Genomic DNA, 23952 nt, shown 5'->3' with positions numbered 1-23952 from the left:
GTCACATGGGGAATAAAAAACACAGAGACCCCTAGTATTTCTATGAATGGAGTCGTTTATGAAAAATGCGCATTTGCTCGTTTCTTCTTATATCATTTGGATCATGCCAAAAAGAAAGAAGGGATAGCCTTAACATACCTGGAGTAGGAAAAACTCTGTATGATATTTTTGGAAAAGATTACACCGTACTCCTTTAGAATCGCAAAATTATACGTTGCTATGATTTTAATAATTCTCGTTGGATTTTTGTGTAGGAAGTTGAAGGATCACGTTTCTAGTGTAAGGTTTATAATCTGATGGAAGTGTTGTTGAGAATGAAATTTGAAAAGTTTAAGGAATGGCTAACGTTCTCACTCTGAGTGTAATGCCTTGGTATTAGAAATGTTAGAATCTAATTGTAGTATCTTGAGAATGAACTTTTTGAAATTCATCAGAATGCTAACGTACCCACTTCTCATTATAGTATTATTTTGTATGGAAATTCCTTGAATTGAAAGGCCTTATATTTGGCATATTAGGTTGCCACCTAATAAAGAATGAGTAAGATCCATAGCTTTAGGAAGGTCTTGCTGCCATGTGGGGTTGGGTGTGGGAAAGTTTAATCTTTATCCACTTATTAGGTAATTAGGTAATGTCTCGTTACCCGATAATTAACCAATTACCCGCATAATTAAGAATTATCTCAATTTACTTAAAATTCTACTTATTTTTAATACATATTATACATCATTCTATCATGGTCATATGGTACCTTGTATGGTACTAGTCCATAAATATCGGGTATTATCGCTCTTCCGGTATTTTATCCCAAATCGGCAACCTTCAACGAAACTCATTTTCTTTAATCCGTGTACCCTTTATCCTTCATGAAACTTACTTATCGCTTGTTATAAATAGCATAAATACGCTAACCTCAAGATAATCTCATCCCCGAGTCTACGTCGATTAACTGAAGACGAAACTTTAACGTACGAAAATGCGAGATATAACAATTAAGTTTAAGAAATTCAATAAATCCATACCTGATCTCGGGGTGTAGTCCTATCCCTAAGTGGAATTTCCTCTCTAAGAATTTTTTGAATTCGAACGATGCGACTTGTTCAAGTTCTTCCGTCGTGGATTTTGTTGCCTCCGTTTCTTCTGGTACCTGAAAATATCTTGGTACCTTATAGGATTCCGATGACTCCTCCCCCTGGTTGACTTCGCTCGGCTAGGGAGCAAGCTTCGGTTCCTATAATTTCAATGTCGCATGCTCCTTCCATTTTCTACTGGAAACTGATATCGCATTCATCTCCCTTGTTGTCGGTTGGTCGCCTCTTATTTGTTTAGTTCCCTAGAGAGTTAGGAATTTCAGCAACTTGTGATATGGTGATGGCACAACCTTCATATCGTGCAACCATGGTATCCCCAAGATAATATTATAGCCTATATCACAGTCCAGCACCTCAAAAAGGGTTGTCTTCATCACCCTCTCAACATTCTTGGGCAGCAAGATCTCTCTTTAGGTTGTCACACTTGCTAGGTTGAACTCGGCGATGAGTTTTGTTGCATGAATGATTCTTCCGATGATCTAGGCTTGCTTCAGCATTCTCCATTGGATGATGTTGGCCGAACTTCCTGGGTCCACCAAAACACATTTATTTTTAAAATCAAAGACATTTAAAGATATTACCAATGCATCGTTGTGCGGCAGCAGCAATCCATTTGTGTCTCCCTCCGTGAAAGTGTTATCGTCCTCAGCGACTTCCCAGAGTCTCTTGTTGTGGGTCACTGACACCTTTGTCTTTTTTGCCGCCAAAAATGTCACACCATTAATCTCGTTTCCCCCAAAAATCATGATGATTGTCAAGTGTTGCGGATCTTCTCCTAATTTTGAAGGTTCTGCATTGTCACGATTACGGTCGTAGTTATTTTTAGCCCTATAGCTTAAAAACTCTCTAAGATGACCATTTTTCAGTAATGTCTCCATCTCCTCGTGCAGATGCCGACAGTCCTATGTCCGGTGAACGTTGATCCCATGATATTCGTACCATAAATTAGGATCCCTTTGGCTGGGATTGGATCTCATTGGCTTCGGCAATCATGGTTCTTTGATGTTCTTCATAGCTGATACCAGCTCCACCACGCTGACGTTAAAGTCGTACTCGGAAAGCCTGGGATAGGAGGAATCTCGAGAACCTGATGTCTCCTTATCTTGCACTGACCTATTATTTTGGCAACGATTAGTTCTCCTATTGGTAGCGAATTTATCCGCCGATTGGAAACCTCTGTCATGTCCTTCAGCCCCGTTCATAGGGTAGAAATCGACCCCTCGAAGACCGTCGATCTGAGTCGAAATAATCTCTTGACTTCTCTTTATTCTTCTCTCGGTCTCGACCATTGGTTGATGTCGGGAAACCGAGCTGATCATTCTCAATTATTATTTATGATTCGTACCGGTTGTGAACATCTACCTATGTTGTTTCCTAGAACTTGAGCAGAATTTCCTTCCATTTCTAGGAAGCATCGGGAGTCCTCATAATCATACCTTTAGTGAATGCTTTAGTTGCCTATTCATCTGGTACGACCGGTAGCAGAATCATTTCCTTCTGGAATCTGGTCATGAACTCCCGCAATAATTCAGACTCTCCTTGTGCAGTCCTGAATATATCGGCATTTCGAGCCTGTACCTTCCTGGATCCGACATGGGCCTTAATGAAATAATCCGCCAGCGTCTCGAAGGAATCTGTGGAATGCTCGGGCAAGAGTGAATAACATGGCAGGGCCATCTTCGTGAGGGTCTCCCCGAGTTTATTCAATAAAACTAACTCAATCTCGTATGGAGTCAAATCATTTCCCTTCACTGCCGTTGTATAGATGGTCATATGCTCCTCGGGATCTGAAGTCCCATCATACTTCGACACATCTGGCATTTTGAACCGCTTCAGGATCAACTCTAGTGCCGCTCTCGGTTTGACCGACAACTGTGTGTACTTCTTTGAATTCGGTCCTTTCAGTACTGGTGGTGCGCCCGAAATTTGATCCATTCGGGTGTTTATTTCCCTCATAAACCGCATGAGTTTGGTTTTAAGGGGTCATTCTCATTGTTATTGCTAGAATCGCTACCGTTCCCCCCAACCCTATCAAAGTCGACTTTGTTCCTTGGGGTGTTGTTATCAATCCTTTGCATTGCCTGGTTAGAGGGAACACGGGGAGGAATTGGACCTCACCATTCGTGTTGTTGGAAGCACCCGAAAATGACTGTCTTAATTCTGTCATGACCTAATCCTGCCACGAGAGATGGCCCATAATGGCCTTTTATTGCTCCCTCAAGATCCTTACTATTTCAACGATGTGTTCGTCTTCAGCATCATCATGAGTTTCCTCTCGAACGTGTCACAGATATTGCCCGTCGTGAACCGGCGTGGCCTCGTCCCCCTCGTTGCGGGTATCACTAATGAAATTTTCGTGATGCGGTTGATTTCCTTGAGCCTCAATGTTGTGTGTGATGCTAACATCGTTATCTGCCATTTTTAATGATTTTCGATAAGAACAAAGAATCAAACAAGTTTGTAATAGATGCACGGATCAATTCAATTACACAACTATCTAAGCCCCACGGTGGGCGCCAAACGTTTTACCCGTAAAATAGTACAGTTGAATTTATACGTGGTTTATAGATAAGTGAATCGGTTTGATCCTAAAATGATAAATGAATTAGACAAAAATGTAAGACTTAGCGTTAAAATCGAGATAAGACGATAAAGATCTTGAGCCCGGAAACAGAGCTTCCGGAGGCAATAAGAACAATATAAATAAGCAAGAAAGTAAAATGTTATTGAGCTTTGAACAAAGTGTAGTATATGTTTGTTAGAAAATTCGTCCCTTACAATTATGGTAGAGCTCACTATTTATAATTGTACCTAGGGAACAAGGTCCTAGGATCAAGCCCCTCTTAAATAAATTATGAGGGCCACTGAAGAGTGTGTAATGGTAGGCAGTAAATGCCTTATTCTCTGCAATGGGCCGTGCACTTAATTCTACAGAATATTCGTCATTAAATGCTAACAGGTGATAGGCAAGTACTTGTGGTAGGCAAGTACTTCTCCTTTATGTATATCATTCTCTCTGATAACAAGCGATACCATTGCCCTCGGGCCCGATTGTCTTATATCTTCGGCTCCACGTGTCACTTTCTCATGCGAACATTAAATATGAATATATTTTACCCCATACAAGAATCAGCACCAACTAATAATGCAAATAAATAACTTCTCTGGACACTTGAATTTTTATCTTATTACAGGTGTTTTCAAATTATCATTCTTGATTTTACATCTAGGGACGGCTCAAGCATCTGTGACCTAAAGCCAAAGTTTAATATGAGGCCTAAATTTTTATAAGAATGTTATAATATATTTTTTTTCATTTGAAATCTATCCTTCTAGCTTTTTGAGATGCAAAGTTATAAATAATTCTTCTGTAGTTGATTTGTTTTTTCTAATAATTCCTTATCAATTGATAATAGAGTCAAGTCTTTTAATCTTTCTTAAGACATTATTGATCTTAGGTAAGAATTTATTAATTTTATTTTTGAAAAACTTCTTTATGCCGAATCAACTGTTATATGACTTTCTTTAAGTCCAATATTTTTTAAGTAAGTCAAATCTTTACTTGATTTATAGTTTTCTTTCCTTTTATATGAAAAGTACATAAGTACTAAATATTATTTTTTTAAAATAAGTATAAACGTATAAAATATATATTATTTCTAAAAAATGGAGGCCCAAAATTGGGGCCTAAAGCGCTAGCCTTACCTATTATAGTGTTAGAGCCGGCCTTGTTTACATCACAACTTTGTGGATTCCGTTTTCGATCGAGTAAATTCCATTTAAGTGTCTTAGGCTGTTAAGTGTTGTATACTGAAAGTGTAAAAATATTTTATATAAGTTCAGTTTAACTTGTTATAGGCTTAACAAGTTATATACTTTACTTTTCAAATTATTATTAGCCTTGATATGAGAGTTATTTGTTATCGTAGGTCAAGTTTACCTATATTTATTTTATGGGTTTAGGAATATATTAATACTCACGTCACCTTTAAATGGAATAAAACCACTCCCCTCAACCCCAAAGACAATTAGTAAAATTTATGGTCGAAATTTCTAATAACTAAAAAACGAGCCTCAATTATAATGAGTTATAACGCATTTTCTTTTTTAAATTGAGAAAAAAATTATCTGATACAGAAAAACTAATAATTGCAATTATACTATTAGCACTTCAAAAGGTGGGTCAAGGCTCAATAAAAAAGAAGGAATTATATATAATAATAGTTGAAGTCGTCTTTAACCTTTTGAACAATCCAGCAATAACAATCTCATTTTGGCCGTTGACCTTAAAGGCAAGCGAGTTTCTATCTATCAAATGTGAAAAGAGTAGTGTTACACGAACCAAAAGATGAAGGTGTTAATTAAGTGAAATATAGTCTCTTAGATCCACATCACAGTATATCTGCCTTTGTTAGTTAAATTCTTCTGCGTCAAAGTTGCGGTGGAATATGGATAGGATCCCTCTACCCTTAACAATAAGATTTGGATTCGAGTCTTGAGAATGAAATATATTCTAACAGGACGCGCTTCTCCTTTAATAGACTTACACAACAGGAATCCAAATTAATCGAACATTAAATGGGAAAAAAAAGTTAAATTTCATCAAAGGAGAATGTTGTATTCCCTGTACGTTAGTTGTTCTAAGAGTTATGTACTTCCTCTGTTCAAATGTATGTTTTTCGAGAGCCCGTCTATAATTTTGATTGTTAATTTAGACACGAAATTTTTAAATTTTTTGAAATAACATTTATATATTTGAAAACTAGATAAAAAGTACAAAAAATCACAATACTTAATAATTCGAAGTATTTGAAAGACTTATGAAAAATTATAATAAAAGAAAAACTTGTTTGACTCTTGCAAATTTGAATAGAACCACATAAATTGGGAGGAGGGAAGTACTCGTTAATAGCACAGCTGAAAAATAAACTCCTTACATATGATAGAGTGACACATTTGCAACCTTAGCTTCCATACAAGCTAGTTCTTACAACAACGTTTTTTAACTGTTCTTTTCTAGGTGCTCTTAATTACTCATTGATCATAATAGCAATAAACGAAGTTTACATCTTCACTTCAACCAGATTAGGTCAATAGTTTCCCACAATCAAAATCACCCATTCTCAGCATAGTCTCAATGGTAAATTGAGCCAAGAATTTCTCTATCAAGTAGCTAATCACCTTCTCATTACTTTCTTGTGCCAAACCAACCAAATATGAAGTGCTAATAAGGTTAAAAATCCTCCATCTTCTCTCTTTTGCATACTTCTCCAAACCAACTTTAATTCTATTGTAAAATTCATCATCTTCTAATTTCTCAATTCCTGTTGGTAATTTTCTTGAAAACGTTTCAGCAATGCACCTAGCAAGAATCACACTATCTTCTAATGCTGAACATCCACCTTGACCAATATCAGGTGTCATAGGGTGAAGTGCATCACCAATTAGACAAGTGTTTCTTTTGACAATATTGTCTCTCATTAAAATATTCAATGGCGATCTTAATTTTAGTTTGGCACAATATAAGCTATCTAGTGAGGTTCTCTGTAGGATATTGTATGCTTCTTTTGACACGTACGTTGCTGGCCATACTTAGCACAAATTGCTTCATTTTGGCTGGACTTCCTTCTATCGATTCATCATCTGATCGAGATGCATGCATTTCAAAAGCTTTACATGATAGATCAGATAAAAAGGCAGAGATATTGGTATGACACATAAAAGAAAAAAAGATAAAGCAACAGACAAGCACACATAAAACGACAAAGTTCTGATTATCCTGTGGAGAAAGTACATAAATAAAAGGTCGTAATTATCTTCCGTGGAAGTTATTTGTCCATTTGACTACTCCTCTTTCTAATTTAGGTGAACATGTTTTACTGAATATAAAATTTAAAAAAAATAAAGATTATTGTAATTTGTGGTTATAAACAAGTCAAAAAGGGGTCTAGAGTTATAAAAGCTTCTTATTAAGGGTAGAATTGTAAATTTAAGCTAAATTATTTCCAAATTTAAAAATGGGTCATTCTTTTGAAACAGACCAAAAAGGAAATATGTTCATATAAACTGGAACGGAGGGAATAATACTTATAAATATTGTCCTTGAAACACATTTTTAGTAACTAAATATATCAGAAAATAACTTTCTCGTAATCTTTTTTCTAGGAATTGATTTTTTATTTTTTGATTTTTCATCCGGTTTCATGTATTGCATAGAAGTCCCGACTAAAAATTCGAGTCCAGCCACATGAACTAGGAAATTATTTCCACCATATATCAAAAACATACTACAGTGGCATTATATCTTCCGTGGAAAAAGTAGATAAATAAAATAATCTCCAATTTATCTTGTATGGAAAAGGTATGCATATATATCTCATTATCTTCAGTGGAAATTAAAGAAAAAGGTATGCTAATAATTGCGGTGTAGAAGCTAATTAAGGGAGCAGGCTTACAGTTGAGGGCAGATGGAGTAAAAGTGCAAAACCAGTACAAGCTCTCGTCATCACAGGGAAGGAAACCAATGCGAACTCCTCTTCCAAAATAAGCACAAAATTTCGGCTCAAACTCGTGACCTTCTTCTAAATACTCAACATATCCTCGAATAGCGGAACGATTTGCATCGACTAGTGTCGGGAGGCTCATCACCTTCATGTAAAGCAGAAATATTCAAATCTTTTTTGGGCCCAGTTAATTGATTCGCACTGCCTAAGATTAGGGGAAGAGTTAGAGACCAAGGTATGGATTAACTTAAACGGTTAGAGTCCTGAACGCATAAATTTTCAAATTTTGTTTTCACCTCTGCCTAAAACCAATTAACGAGGGAAGTGTTCGAACACGAAATCTGGGTGAAGAAATCTTAGCCATTGTACCACAATCTTAGCTTTAGTGGTGATTATTCAGCTACACTCAAACAATGAGGCTGCCCGATTTTCTACTACTAATTTGTTGCTTGATTTTCTGAAGTTGAAGGTTTAATTAAGGGTTTATTATTTTTTAATAAAGTCCATAACTTCACATATTGTCATCTAACTAAATTTTGAGTCGAATATGATAGCGCTTAGTTGACAATAATATCTTATGAGCTAGCTTAGTCGTAATATTTGAGGATTTTTTATTTAATATTATATGAAATATGGGGATAGTTAATACTAATCGAGGTTTCAGGTATGGGATTCTATATGAAAATTTAACCCCAAAAAAATAAAAACAAGAATATATATTCACCTTGGTTCGAAGAACAGTTGTGTCAGCCAAATGTAGCAACTTGAATAGTCCAGAGTCTTGGATGGAAACAACGAGGGAAGAATATTTTATAGTTCCTAGGGGAAGTTCTTTTTCTAAAGTCTCCACTATCTCCTGTCTTTTCATACAACGGCTGTCGTAATCTCTACTGTATAACACAAAGAGTTGTGTTGTGAGATTTGACAAGTACGGTTATGTAACGAAATTAAATAAAAGAGAAACAAATGACTCATGTCAATACTTTCATGTTATTATTAAAATATCACAATTTAGCTTTTAAGTTCCAGTTAGGCCATAGATTTTGGCTTCAGTTTTTCCAAAAAAATAATTAAAAACATTATTTATTCATGAAATATCATCATGTTTTGAGGAAAAAAAAATTCAAAATATTCAAGTTTCCATGATTCAGGACAGTTTTTGGGTGAAAGATTTTTCTTCCACTCACAAAATTCTAACTTTTCTTCGAATAAAATACATGTCCAAACATAACTTCAACTTTCAAAAATTATTTTTCAACACAATTTCAAAAATTCTTTTTTCAGGTTTCAATTAAATTTAAACGCTAACTTAGTAGTTTAAGGTTTATGCTAACACGTGCATGTATGAACCATAAAATAAATATTTTTTACTTGAAAAAGTAAAAGACGTAAAGATGTATTACACCTATAATTAATATCACTATGATAGAAAATACTTAGAATTATAAAAATAATATTTTAGTTTCCAATAATTCAAATATATATATATATATATATATATATATATATATATATATATATATATATATACACACACACACAACATGATTTTTCATGCTTAGAATTATAAAAATAACATTCTAATTTTAGTAATATCAATATAATATATATATATATATATATATATATATATATATATATATATATATATATAAAATTTTATGTGTATATATATGTGTGCTCCATTTGATCAGGAGCTGCTTTTGATGTTGCTATGATACGTTTATGTGTGTGTGTATATATATATATATATATATATATATATATATATATACATACATAAAATTATTATTTATCCATGAAATTAATAAAATGCCTATAATTGTTGTATAATACCAGTCATCAAAACAATATCTACACTGGGGTGATACTAAAAGAAATTATAAATTCAAAAACTAATTTGAAAAGAATAAATTAAATAATGCCAAAAAAAATGAAGCATAAAGAAGGAAAACGCAAGCCTGAAAGCACAGTAACAATTAGAGAACAAAACTCGTTGCTTTGTAGTTTACACTTTGCAAATAAAGGTTTAAAGTGTATTTGTTATTTAGTAGTAAACGACATAGAGTAAAAATTATAAAACTAGGATAAACAATTAGAAAAAATCTTTGGCTTTCGAAATTTTTCGTTTGAAAATTTACTATGAATTCACTTTTGGATGTTTAAGTTAAACAAAAGAGATTTATTAAGTAATTTTGGCTCAAATTTGGAAAAGTTCTCGGGGCTTATGCCCCAAGTGAACGCCCAGAGCGTTGGGGCTTATCCCTAGGCGAACGCTCGAAATGTCGGGGCCTATGCCCCACAATACTTATGCTCCGACATTATGATCACTCAGTGTCTTTTGGTACGCTTCGCCCTAGGACTCACCCGAAAAATGTTTTTTAGAACACTGTTCAAAATATCAAATTTAAAGTGTAGCTTACGGTTTGTTATTTGCCTCGAGGGAAATCTCTGCAGTAGGCATGCCTGAATCTGCTGAAAATGCTTCGAACCTATAGGAAGTTAAAAGCTCATTAAATTCAAGCAGAGATATCACTTTTCAAAGACTCGAACTGTTGGGAATAAACCCCCACAAAAATAATAGTCATGTTACTAAAAGCGAAATAATAACGTAATACCGAGATTCGATAATTAACAAGAATAAAAGAGTGACAACGACACCAAGATTTTTACGTGAAAAACCATTTTGAATAAGGGAAAAACCACGTACGGCCTTGAGAGGAGCAACTGATATCACTATATTAAGGAAATTTACACTTTGTAGGTCCGAGTAAAATACTCCAAAGACCACTACAACACTCAAAATGAAATAACCCTCTTTTGATATTCCCACCTCACTACAATATCGTTCACTCTCTATTTTTCTCACAGACTATTTTCTTATACTTTGTCTGTGATGCCTCACTCTTTCTTTCTTTCTTTGTTAGTGTATTTTACAATGAGAGCAAGGCACCTATTTGTATTGTTTAAGATTACTTCATTGATGTCATCAGTGATCTCATGAGTTTGGAAAGAGTCAAATATTCAATGTGAAACCAAAGAAATATTTGCCATAAAATCTTCCTTACTATTCCTTTAGTTGGCTTGACATTTCAAAGCCAAAAGGAAGATGTCTTCCTTACACATTGGATGGACCCATCAAATCTTCCCCTCCAGTCTCATGCACCTAAAGGAGGTAACTCCAGTTTTTCATATAGAGTTCATGCAGACAAGTTCTTTGCATAGCTCGAACTTGTCTCTTGGTACCACCTTGGTCAGCATATCCGAAACATTCTCACTTGTATGGATCTTCAAGACTTTTAGAGATTCATTCTCTACCATTTATCGAATCTAGTGATATCTCACGTCGATGTATTTGTTCCTTGCATGGTACATGAAGTTCTTGCTAAGGTCTATTGCACTTTGACTGTCACAATAGACGACATACTCATTCTGATTCAATCCAAGCTCTTGAATGAACCGTTTCAACCATATCATCTCCTTGCTAGCTTCACTAGCGACAATATACTCCGCTTCAGTTGTAGAGAGTGCGACACACTTCTGCAATTTCGACTGCCATGATATAGCTCCCCCTGAAAATGTGAACAAATATCCAGTAATGGATTTTCTGTTATCAATGTCACCTGCCATATCAACATCTGTATAGCCCTTCAAGATTGGATCAGATCTTTCAGAGCTCAAACAATCTCTCGTGGTACCTCTTAGGTACCTGAGTATCCACTTGACTGCTTCCCAGTGTTCTTTTCCAGGATTTTCAAGAAACCTTCTGACAACACCAACTGCGTGAGCAATATCAGGTCTAGTGCATACCATTGTATACATCAAGCTTCCGACTGCAGAAGAATAAGGAACTCTAGCCATGTTCACTTTCTCCTCCACTGTTGTAGGACACATTTTCTTGCTCAACTTTAGATGACTAGCAAGAGGTGTGCTGACTGGCTTAGCATTCTTTATGTTGAAGCGTTCCAGTATACGTTCAATGTACTTCTCCTGAGATAGCCACAACTTTCTACTTGTTCACTCTCAAACTATCTTCATGCCTAAAATTTGTTGTGCTAGGCCCAAATCCTTCATATCAAATGACTTGGACAGATCTCCCTTCAACTTTGCGATCAACCCTTTGTCCTTTCCTACAATTAACATGTCATCCACATACAACAACAATATAATAAAGTTATTTTCATAAAATCTTTTGATGTATACACATGGATCAGAATATGTCTTTGTGTAAGTTTGACTTTTCATGAATTAGTCAAACTTCTTGTACCACTGTCTTGGTGCCTGCTTCAACCCATAAAGACTCTTATTCAGTTTGCACACCATATGTTTCCTTTCAGCTATTTCAAATCCTTCTGGTTGCTCCATATAAATCTCCTCTTCCAAATCTGCATGAAGAAATGCAGTTTTCACATCCAACTGCTCCACTTCAAGATCTAGGCTAGCTGTTAAGCTCAAGATTGTTCGAATAGAAGTCATTTTGACAACATGTGAGAAAATTTCGTCAAAATCAATACCTTTTTTCTGTTCGAAGCCTTTAATCACCAATCGAGCTTTGTATCTAACTAGCTTGCCATTTCCATCTTTCTTGAGTTTAAAGACCCACTTACATTTGAGTGGTCTTTTACCCTTTGGAAGTTTAATTAGCTTGTACGTGCCATTTTTCTACAAAGATTCCATCTCCTCTTGCATGGTTTTCATCCGCTGGTTCTTTTCTGGATGAGATAGCACCTCCTTAAGACTTTCTGGCTCCCCTTCATCACTGATGAGGACATACTCTGTGGAAGGGTACTTGCATGACTCTACCCTTGGCCTCTCTGATCTTCTCAGATGTTGAGGTTGTTCTTATTCCTAAGTGGGGTACTCCACTTGTTTGGCATCATCATCAAGTTGCTCCCCCTGCTCCATAACCTCACCAGGTTGCTCCCCCTGCTCGGTAACCTCGTCGGTCCTACTTTATGCACTTGTGGGACTGTTAGAAGTAGAAGGAATAGTAATAATGTTAGGAATTATACCATTCTTGGCCTTCTCTAGCATATCATCAGCATTTCAAACTTCACTTTCTCGGAAGACTACATGTCTGTTTCTAATGACCTTTTTCTTTACAAGATCCCACAATCTGTACCCGAACTCTTCATCTCCATATCTGATGAATATGCAGGGAACAGATTTATCATCCAGCTTTGTTCTCTGCTCCTTTGGTATATGTGCAAAAGCCCTGCAACCGAACACCTTCAGATGTGAGTAGGACACCTCCTTGTTGGTCCAAACTCTCTCTGGGATGTCAAAGGCCAACGGAACTGATGGACTTCTGTTGATCAGATAACAAGCTGTCTGAACTGTTACACCCCAGAATGACTTAGACAGTTTAGCCATTCTGAGCATGCTTTTCACCTTTTCCACAATGGTGTGGTTCATCCTTTCGGCTACGCCATTGTGTTGTGGGGTTCCAGAAACTATTTTTTCATGTCTGATCCCATGACTCGAACAATACTCTTCAAATTTTCTTGAAGTGTACTCACTTCCATTGTCACTTCAGAGACGCTTTAGATTTTGACATGTCTCCCTTTCCACCATAGCATAAAACTTCTGAAAAACTTAAAATACCTGATCTTTGATTTTCAAAATATAAACCCATAATTTTCGTGAAGCATCATCAATAAAAGTAACAAAATATTTGTTACCCCCCATCGATTCAATTTCCATTGGACCACAAACATCAGAATATATCAAATCAAGTATATTCAATTTTCTTTCAGACGATGTCTGAAATGAGACTTTATGCTGCTTACCAAAAAATAGTAGTCACAAGGTTTTATCGGTGTACCTTTGGCATAAGAAATGAGTGATTTTCTGGCAAGAATCTGCAATCTCTTCTCGCTCATATAACCCATCCTTTTGTGCCACAAATCTGCAGAAATCTCATCTTGTGCCGCGTTCAATTCACATTGGCATATTTCTGCATTTGTCCTGTACAACATGCCATAAACAACTCCCTTTGCAATCACCAGTGATTCCTTGGTGAGTCTCCACTTTTGATTTGCAAAATAGTTCTCGTATCAATCTCGGTCTAAAGCAATTCCCGAGATCAAGTTCATCCGCAAATCAGGTACATGCCGCATGTCCTTTAGAACCAATGTGCATCTGACATTTGTCTTGATACAAATGTCACCGATCCCCGCAATCTTTGAGTAACTTGTGTTACCCATTCTCACAAGGCCGAAATCACCTGCTACATATCTGCAAAAAAGATCTCTTACCGGTGTGGCATGGTAAGATGTTGCTGTATCAACCACCCATTCCGACTCTGGACCTGATAAGTGCATGCATTCCTCTTCTTCGTTTATACAGAGGAAAACATTATCATTATTTTGCACCATGGTGGCTGTGTTATCGTCATTCTTCTGGCCACTAGTTTCACCTTTGCCTTTCCATGGATTTAGGCAATCTCTTTTGAAGTGACCTGGTTGATCACAATTGTAGCAATTTCTAGCTCTTGATTTGGATCTATTCTTAGACTTCCCACGAGCTCTGGATCTACCATAGTTGCTCGAACTCCTTTGATAACTCCTGCATCTACCTTCTATGATGAGAGTATGTCCTTGATTTTTAGGCTTCTTTCTCATCTTCTCATTGAGTAGAAAAGCCGATGTGACATCTTTCAACTCAATGGTAGTCTTACCGTACAGGATGGTTGTTGCCAGATTATCATACAAAGATGGCAACGAGTTCAACAACAAGATGGCTTTATCCTATTTCTCGATTTTTACTCCGAGATTGGCGGGCTGTGTGATTAGTCCGTTAAACATATTTAAATGTGACAAAAAATCCGTACCTTCACCTTTGTGTAGAGCTTATAGCTGCTTCTTTAGGTACAATTTATTTGTTAGCGTTTTGGACATGTATAGGCTTTCCAACCTTGTCCAAATGCCACGTGCGGTGTCTTCATCAATGATGTTATTTACCACATCATCTGATAAGTGCAACTTGATTGCACTAGCAGCCCTTTCATCCAAGTGATCTCAATCCTTAGCTTTCATGGTATCATGCATTTTGGCATCAGCATCTAGTACCTTGTGTAATCCTTGTTGGATGAGCAGATCTCTCATCCTTCTTTGCCATGTTGAGAAACCGCTATCTCCGTTAAATTTTGTTACCTCGTAATTTATTCCGAACATTTTTATTTTTTACCGAGTATAGTACTACCGACAGTGAATAGTATTCTTGTGAACGAGCAGAACCTGTGCTTTGATAATAGTTGTTGGGAATAAACCTCCCACAAAAATAATAGTCACGGTACTAAAAGCGAAATAATAACGTAGCACCGAGATTCGGTAATTAACAAGAATAAAAGAGTGACAACGACATCAAGATTTTTATGTGAAAAACCCTTTTGAATAAGGGAAAAACCACGGCCCGAGAGGAGCAACTGATATCACTATAGTAAGGAATTTTATACTTTGTAGGTCCGAGTAAAATACTCCAAAGACCACTACAACACTCAAAAGAAATAACCCTCTTTTGATATTCCCATCTCACTACAATATCGCTCACTCTCTATTTTTCTCATAAACTATTTTCTTATACCTTGTCTGCGATGCCTCACTCTTTCTTTCTCTCTTTGTTGGTGTATTTTACAATGAAAGCAAGACACCTATTTATAATTTTTAGGATTGCTTCATTGATGTCATAAATGATCTAATGGGTTTAGCAAGAATCAAATATTTAATGTGAAACCAAAGAAATATTTGCCATAAAATCTTCCTTACTATTCCTTCGGTTGGTTTGACATTTCAAACCCAACAACTCTTTTCTTAAACGACTCTTCATCCAGATGAAACAGAGAAGCAATGAAACGAGGATTTACTAAAACAATAGTTACACAATGAATCATCACAAGAACACTGTATATAGCTGGATCTTGGAGTTGCAACAAAAACGGAAAATATATGCATCTTTAGCAAATACTTTTTACATGTTGGGTAAATACTGGGAACAGGGGAGAAGCTACACTTTCAATTAGAGGGACATTGATACCTTCCTTCCACAGTTTCCACACTAAAAAAGTATAAAGCATATACGTGACGCAGTTAACTAAAAAAATTATTTATAGGAAGTAGATAGAGACAAATTAAAAAGTTATGTTGGCAGGTTACATTAAAGAAGAACAACCAAACAATCCGTAGTTCTAATTGCGTGATTGACTGTTATTAGTTGCTAAATTGGAGATAAGTACAAAGCTCATCAACTGAGATGACTGTTCAAAAAGGTCAGATATAAAGAGATGCGGATACTTACAACAAACTCAAATTAATATATAATAATAACCGAATTAAACTTTTCGTGGCCTTACACGTACCGACTAAACTGGAGAGAACATTGTCTAAGGGTGTCTCCAACGCCAAGAGCGTCCAGTGCCCTCCAGGCGTTGGTCCATAAAGCAAGGGCAAATCCTGATGTTCGAAGAGAGTCTGGTGATTCCAACACTAAGCTCCGCAACCCCAGTCTAAAGAACAAAAGAACCATCAGTAATTCTATCAAAAACACGTACGTAAAGACCATGCACCAAAATATATAACCATATATAGGCGAATTTATTTGGTGTCGAATTGATCATGTGCTCAACTAAATCCATTAAATCATTACTTAAAGTAACGAGGTTGTATAAAAAAAGTGGATCCATTACTTTCATCAGCTTGAATTATGTATAGATGGAAAGAATTTTTTTTAATTGGAAAGAATTTTACTATGTAATAAGATCATACACTTGTTAATTTATATCATAAATTACCTCTGATAATAACTTATTCCTTATCATTTTATGTTAATGTGTTTAATTAACGGTAACCGAGTTTAAAAAAGAAAAAAGAAAGACTTTTGAAACTTGTGTTCTTAAATATTTTATGATATTTCTGTGGCTATAAAACCTTGTCATTAAGAATAAATCGAAAAATTAAAATTAAACTATTTCTAAATATAAAAACGTATCATAACTTTTTAATCAGACTAAGAAGTAAAACATAAAATGGAACATAGCATACGTGACCGTTAAATATGACACACAAAAATTGGTACACCCGCCGTCCCAATTTACGCGGCAGTGTTTGACCGGAACAAAGTATGAACACATAGTTTGGACAAAGTACTTTCTAGGGTATATTGCTCTTTCGTACTCTTTCTATACCTGTGAAGTGCCAAAGAAGTGGCAAGTCCAGCAATTCCAGCACCTACTATGACAATGTCCTCATTTATCTCCATTTGCTCCTTTTGTGGCTGTATGCTGCTTTGGCTGGTGGTATTCCTGCTATATTATAGTAGTGCTCCAACTGATAATTGATTATTAAACTTTCATGGACATTCCTTGGTGTAAAAATATTGAAGTATGCGGAAAAAGATTTAGTTTGAGGCGTGTCAAGGACATTATCCTTAAAGATATTTCTCCCACACAGTGATAAATATTATTAGGTGTATCCTCTAGAATTCAACAAGCTCTTCTAGTATAACTAGGAGCAGAAACAACAAAGATTAATCAGAAAACAAATCCACAAAAAAGACTAAGGGAAGAGAAGTTTTAAGTTTCTTCAATCTACTACAAATGAACACAAGCAGATATTTTTATATATAGTCCAAGGAGATGGACGTATGATGTAATGAAAAACGTTAAAATCCATCTAGGATTCAATGCCAAAACGTCAAATTCATTTAAGGCAATCAACGTTATAATTATTTAAGACCAAAGAAACATTATTATCAAAGTTAAGGAAATGTTATCAAAATCAACGTTAAGGAAGCGGTCATACAAGACCAACTTTGGTTAAATTCAAAGTTACAAAAAAATAGTTGATTTTGATACCCATTCAATGTTAATAAAATATTATATTCAAAATTATTCTAATGTATTATACACATCAAAATATATTCAAATTGATTGGTCTAATAAAGACCCATTAAAAGAATGAACCTAGACATTAAATATTCTTTTTGAGATATTAAAATTATTATTTTTTAACAATCCTCCACATAGCTCAAAAAAGATATCATAATGAAAAAAAAATAGGGTTTTCACAAATGAGCATAATGCGTCGAATCTGGTATTTTTTGGACTATGAACCAGACCTAGATATAATAAGATTAAACTTACAGAACAATTGGTGAAGTTCAAAACTTTTATGACCCAAAAATTCTTTTGTAAGTTTAGTGTCTTATCTATCATATTATACCTCCACACACTTGGTTGTTTATTGCGGTTTTGTACCAATAGGCCATGCACGCACCTGGTTTTCGTGAGTGCTCTAGAATATTTGTTTGCCATAAATTTTATAGGAGCGGCCCCACTCCACACTCATATGGTCCATCCATCAAGTGTATTGTGCAGCAGAATACACCACCTATAAAAGGCTATGGATTATTAGATTAAGAGTTTAATAACTCAGCCTCCCATTCCTTGCAGTCTTGCACTATATACACACTCTATAGGAAGGGACATAATTTAATAGCGCATATTTGATCATCTAATGACTTGTTATTACCCATATGAACCTACTTCATGGGATCTTCAATCACATAGATTGGGTTACCATCACTGTTGATATAACTCAAATTGGTAATAGTCACATTCCCTGTGATGACCCAAAATGTCATCTTTAAATTTAATAATTAATTATGTATTCTAAGACCTCGACAAGTACTATTTATTATTTCTCGACTTGCGTGCACAATCCGTAAAATTTCATGGAAAGTTTTTATGTGAAAAATAGATTTAAAATGTGTATTAGAGCATTAAAACTCAATTGAATTGACTTTGGTCAATATTTTGAGCAAACAGACTCGGATCAGTATTTTGATAGTTCTGGTAGGTCCGTATTGTGATTTGGGACTTGGGCGTATGCTCGAAATCAAATTCCGAGGTCTCTAGCCCGAGATATAGAATTTTGAAGAAAAATTAAAATGTTTAAGTTCGAATAGTGACCGGATGCCTAATTATGTAAAAACGACCCCGGAATAGAATTTTGATGATCCCAACAGCTCCGTATGGTGATTTTGGACTTATGAGCATGTTCGTAATTTTATTTGGAAGTCCGTAGTTAAATTAGGCTTGAAATGGCTAAAAATAAGAATTTAAGTTTGGAAGTTTGACCGATGAGTTGACTTTTTGATACCGGAGTCGGAATCCAATTCCAAAAATTTTCATAGCTCCATTATGTTATTTATGACTTGTGTGTAAAATTTGAGGTCAATCGGAGTTGATTTGATAGGTTCCGGCATCGAATGTAGAAGTTGAAAACTCTTAGTTTCATTAAGCTTGAATTGGGGTATGATTCATGGTTTTAGCATTTGTTTGATGTGATTTAGAGGTTCGACTAAGTTCGTATGATGTTTTAGGACTTGTTGGTATATTTGGTTGAGGTCCCGAGGTCCTCGGGTGAGTTTCAGATGGTTAACGGATCAAAAGAATTGGACTTAAAAGCTGTTGCAGTGTTGTTTCCTCTTCTGTTGGATATTCTGTGTTGATATCTTGCCCAGGTATCGAGCCCAGGGTTGACGAGGCCCAGGCTCGAGCTTGAGATCGAAGCCACAATCGAAGGTCCAGCTCGAGGCCATGATCGAAGGTAAGGCTCGAGGGCTAGGATCGAGACCCATGCTTGATGCCCTGATCGAAGGCCCATGCTCAATGCCCTGATCGAAGGCCCATGCTTGATGCCCTGATCAAAGGCCCATGCTCCATGCTCTGATCGAAGGCACATGCTCGATGCCCTGATCGAAGGCCCAACCTCGATGTCTTGATCGAAGGCCCAACCTCGATGCCCTGATCGAGGCCATGACCGAGGTCCAGGCTCGAGCCTGTGATCGGAGCCGCGATCGAGGCCCAGTTCGAGGACCAGTTTCGAAGACTGCTGGGCAGTTTTATAAAAAGAGGGCAATCGTCCCATTCGCCATTTTTAACAAATCGGAGCTTGATCAGAGGCGATTTTTGATAGATTTTCAAGGAAAAGACATTGGGGTAAGTGATTCTAACTTGGATTTGGTCTATAAACATAAATATATCATTGTTTTCACAATTTAATTAGTGTTTTGAGATTGAAATTTGGAAAAGTTTAGAAATCTCATAGAAGCGAAATTTTGAGATTTCGGTATCGATACAGAGTCGGATTTGAGTGAAACTGGTATGGTTGGACTCGTAATTGAATGGGTTGTCAGATTTCATAACTATCGCCAGATTCCGAGATGTGGGCCCCGCGGCCGAATTTTTAATTAATTTCGGGATCTTTTCTTTAAAATGTAGTATTTTCTTATAGAATTGATTCCTATAATATTTAGTGATTGTATCGAATTATTTTGGCTAGATTCGAGCCAGACGGAGTTGGATAATCGTGGAAAAGGCCTTATAGTGGATTAAATTGGAGCAAGACGAGGTAAGTGTAACGACCCCGCCGGTCGTTTCGAGAGTTATAACCCTGTTTTCCCCATTCCTACTTCTTTTTGTGTTATTCAGCTATATTATATTATATCGGGTTAGCTGGTTCGAATCCGGAAGGAACTCGGGGTGAAATGGGACACTTAGTCTCATAATTAAAAATTTTAAGTTAGAAAAGTGGACCGGATATGGACCTATATGTAAACGATCTCGGATTTGAATTTTGATGATTCCAATAGCTCCGTATGGTGAATTTGGGCTTAGGAGCGTGTCCGGAATATTATTTGGAAGTCCGTAGAGGAATTAGGCTTGAAATGCCGAAAGTTTTATTTTTGAGAAGTTTGACCGGGGGGTTGACTTTTTGATATCGGGGTCGGAATCTGATTCTAAAAATTGGAATACCTCTGTTATGTCATTTAGGACTTGTGTGCAGAATTTGAGGTCAATCGGACGTGATTTGATAGGCTCCAGAGTTGTTTGTAGAAATTAGAATTTTTAAAGTTCATTAGGCTTGAATTAGGGTGTAATTCATGGTTTTAGCGTTGTTTGAGGTGATTTGAGGATTCGAATAAGTTCGTATGATATTTTAGGACTTGTTGGTATATTTGGTTGAGGTCCGGAGGGCCTCGGGTGAGTTTCGGAAGGTTAACGGATCAAAAATTGAACTAGAACAGCTGCTGCAATTTCCTTCTATTGGAAATTGCTTCTGCCTAGAAATCGAGCCCAGATCGAGCTCAGGGTCGAGGGCCATGATCGAAGCCCAGATCGAGCTCAAGGTCGAGGGCCACGATCGAAGCCATGATCGAGCACAGAGTCGAAGGCCACGATCGAAGGCACGATCGAGCTTAGGGTCGAGGGCCACGATCGAAGGCACGATCGAGCTTCTGATCGAGAACTAGGATCGAGGGGTAGGATCGAGGACCTCGATCAAAGGCCAAGATCGTGGGCCAAGATCGAGGCAGAACCGAGAATGTGTGGGTAGAATTATAAAAACAGGGACTTCGTCCCATTTGCCATTTTTGACAAATTGGAGCTTGGGGAGAGGCGATTTTTGATATATTTTCAAGGAAAACTTGAGGTAAGTCCCTTGTGATCATTTCTACTCCATAATATTGAATTATCATCGAGTAATCCAACTAGATTACATGATTTTGAGGCGTAAATCATAGATTGAAACTTAGAAATTTAGAAATTAGATTTGTAGATTTGAGGGTCGAGTTGAGGTCGGATTTTGGTAAAATTGGTATGGGTAGACTCGTGGTTGAATGGGCTTTCGGATTTTGTAACTTTTGCAAAGTTCCGAGACGTGAGCCCCACAGGCGAATTTTGAGCCAATTTAGGGTTTTGGTCTAATTTTGAAGCTTTTCTTGTGGAATTCATTCCATTAGCGTATATTGATTGTATTATACTGATTGTGAATAGATTTGGAGCATTTGGAAGCCGAGCCCAGAGGCAAGAGCATTGCGGGGTAGAGATTTGACCGGTTTGAGGTAAGTAACGATTGTAAATCTAGTCCTGAGGGTATGAAACCCCGGATTTTGTATCATTCTACTATTTTTAGTGACACACATGCTAGGTGACGGGCGTGTGGGCGTGCACTGTTGGGTATTTGTGACTTGGTCCGCCCCGTAGCAACTGTAAAGTTGCATACTTTGTTGAAACCATTTGATACTTATATGTTTTAGAAAGAATTTCAGTAAATTGGGCTGAATGCCATGTTTGGGCCTTGCGCCAATGCTGTTTGGACCCTTAGGGGTTGTTTCTTATCATCCTCTCACCGTTTTCGATTGAAAATCTATACTCAGTCATGTTTATATTTGTTTACCGCATAACTCAGTTTTATGACTCTATTTTGATGCATATAAATATTTTGGGTCGAATGCCCTGTTTTACTGGAATGCCCGAGGGCTTGAATTGTGAGGATGAGTGTGGATCGGGGCTGCCCGCCTGCAGCATACTTGTGACTGAGTGAGGCCGAGGGCCTAATTGGTGAGGATGAGTGTGGATCGGGGCTGCCCGCCTGCAGCATACTTCATTATTATCGCACGTGAGTTGTCCGTGCAGATTATAGATCTTGGGCTGAAGGAGCCCCTCCGGAGTCTGTACACCCACCCAGTGAGCGCAGGTACCTACTGAGTGCGAGTGCCGAGTGCCGAGTGCCGAGTGCTGAGTGACTGGGAGGCAAGAGTGATTGTGAGGTATGCCCGAGTGGCAAGAGTGATTGTGAGGTATGCCCGAGTGGCACGAGTGACTGTGAGGTCTGCCCGAGTGGCTGTTTATGATTTCATCATTTTTGCTCACCTTTGCATTGAGCCTTTGTTTGAAAAACTATTGGAAAATAAAAATGATTTTTATTGGAACTGGGTTTAAACGAGATGTTTGATTCAAATCCTGATTTTTAAGAGCATGTGATATTTTATTGAGTTTTCCTGATATGAATGTTATATGCTTTATTGCTCGTCACTACTGCTCAGTCTTTATTTGTTGTTGTTACTTACTGAGTTGGCGTACTCACGTTACTCCCTGCACCTTGTGTGCTGATCCAGGTATGGCTGGACACGGTAGCGGTTATTGAGTGTTCTGGTTGCAGATTTTCTTGGAGATAGCAAGGTAGCTGTTTGGCGATTGCAGCCCCTGCTCTTCTCTCTCTTATCTTCCTCTAGTAGTATTTAGCTATTTTTCCAGGCTGAGTTAGTCTTGATATTGTTAGACAGATTATAGTAGATGCTCATGACTAGTGACACTCCGATGTAGGGCTTTTCTTTTTCGCACTTATGTTTTTCTTTGATTTGAACTCTTTAAATGGAGGTTTTTATGTTAAATAACCTTGAAATTATCTTTGAAATGTAAATATCATTTTGTTTTGGAAATGAGTCTGCTTGCCTAGTTCCACAATAGGCGCCATCACGACAGGGGTTAGTTTTGGGTCATGACAGATTGGTATCAGAGCCTAGGTTACATAGGTCTCACGAGTCATGAGCGGGTTTAGTAGAGTCTTGCGGATCGGTACGGAGACGTCTGTACTTATCTTCAGGAGGCTGCAGAACCTTTAGGAAACTCCATATTCTTGAATTCTTGTCGTGCGAATCTGTTGATTCTAGTAACTAAACATCTGTTGTTTCATTCTCTCACAGATGGTGAGGACTCGTGCTACCGGTCAGGAGGGCCAGCTACTAGTACCACCAGCCAGGGCCGCGAGAGGCCGAGGCCGCGGTAGAGGCCGTGGTAGGGGCAGAGGTGCAGCCCGTACAACAGTTGGGGCAGTACCTACAGATCCACCGGTTGTCCCAAATCAGGACCAAGTTCCAGTTGTTGATGCACCAGCTCAGGCACCACATGTGCATATTGTGATTCTAGGCCTTCAGGAGGCCTTAGCTCAGATTCTGACAACGTGTACTGGCCTTGCTCAGGCGGTCTCTATTTCGACGGCCGCAACCACTTCTCAGGTCAGGGGAGGCACTCAGACTCCCATCGCTCGCACACCCGAGCAGGTTATTCGGGGACTTCAGACACTAGAGGCACCACCAGCCTATCCGGTTGCTGTTGCTCAGGATTATGTGTTTCTTGCTATGCCCGAGGATGATCAGTGTAGGTTGGAGAGGTTTGGGAGACTTAAGCCACCACCTTTCAGTGGCACAGAGAGAGAGGACGCTCAGTACTTTTTGGACAGGTGTCAGAGGATACTCCGTACTGCTGGTATTTTGGAGACTTGTGGGGTCTCGTTCACTACCTTTCAGTTTTCTGGGGCTGCACTCAGATGGTGGGAGACTTACGAGAGGCGTAGGCCTATTGGTGCAACACCCCTTACTTGGCAGCAGTTCTCCGCGGTCTTTTTGGAGAAGTTCGTTCCTCGATCCCGCAGAGAGGAGCTGTGTAGACAGTTTGAGCGGCTACGCCAGGGTGATATGTCTGTGATGCAATATGAGATGCGGTTCTCCGAGTTGGC

The 23952-nt window shown here is 37.6% G+C and overlaps 1 pseudogene; it reads right to left on the bottom strand.

Annotated features, from left to right (window-relative positions):
- Positions 1–6009: 6009 nt before the first annotated feature.
- LOC107820738 (monooxygenase 2-like) lies at positions 6010–17198 on the bottom strand (annotated as a pseudogene).
- Positions 17199–23952: the final 6754 nt, after the last annotated feature.

The sequence above is a fragment of the Nicotiana tabacum genome, chromosome 15 (genome assembly GCF_000715075.1).
Source record: "Nicotiana tabacum cultivar K326 chromosome 15, ASM71507v2, whole genome shotgun sequence".
NCBI lineage: Eukaryota > Viridiplantae > Streptophyta > Magnoliopsida > Solanales > Solanaceae > Nicotiana > Nicotiana tabacum.
The sequence above is the reverse complement of the archived record's forward strand: the minus strand, read 5'-3'. Positions and strand labels throughout refer to the sequence as shown.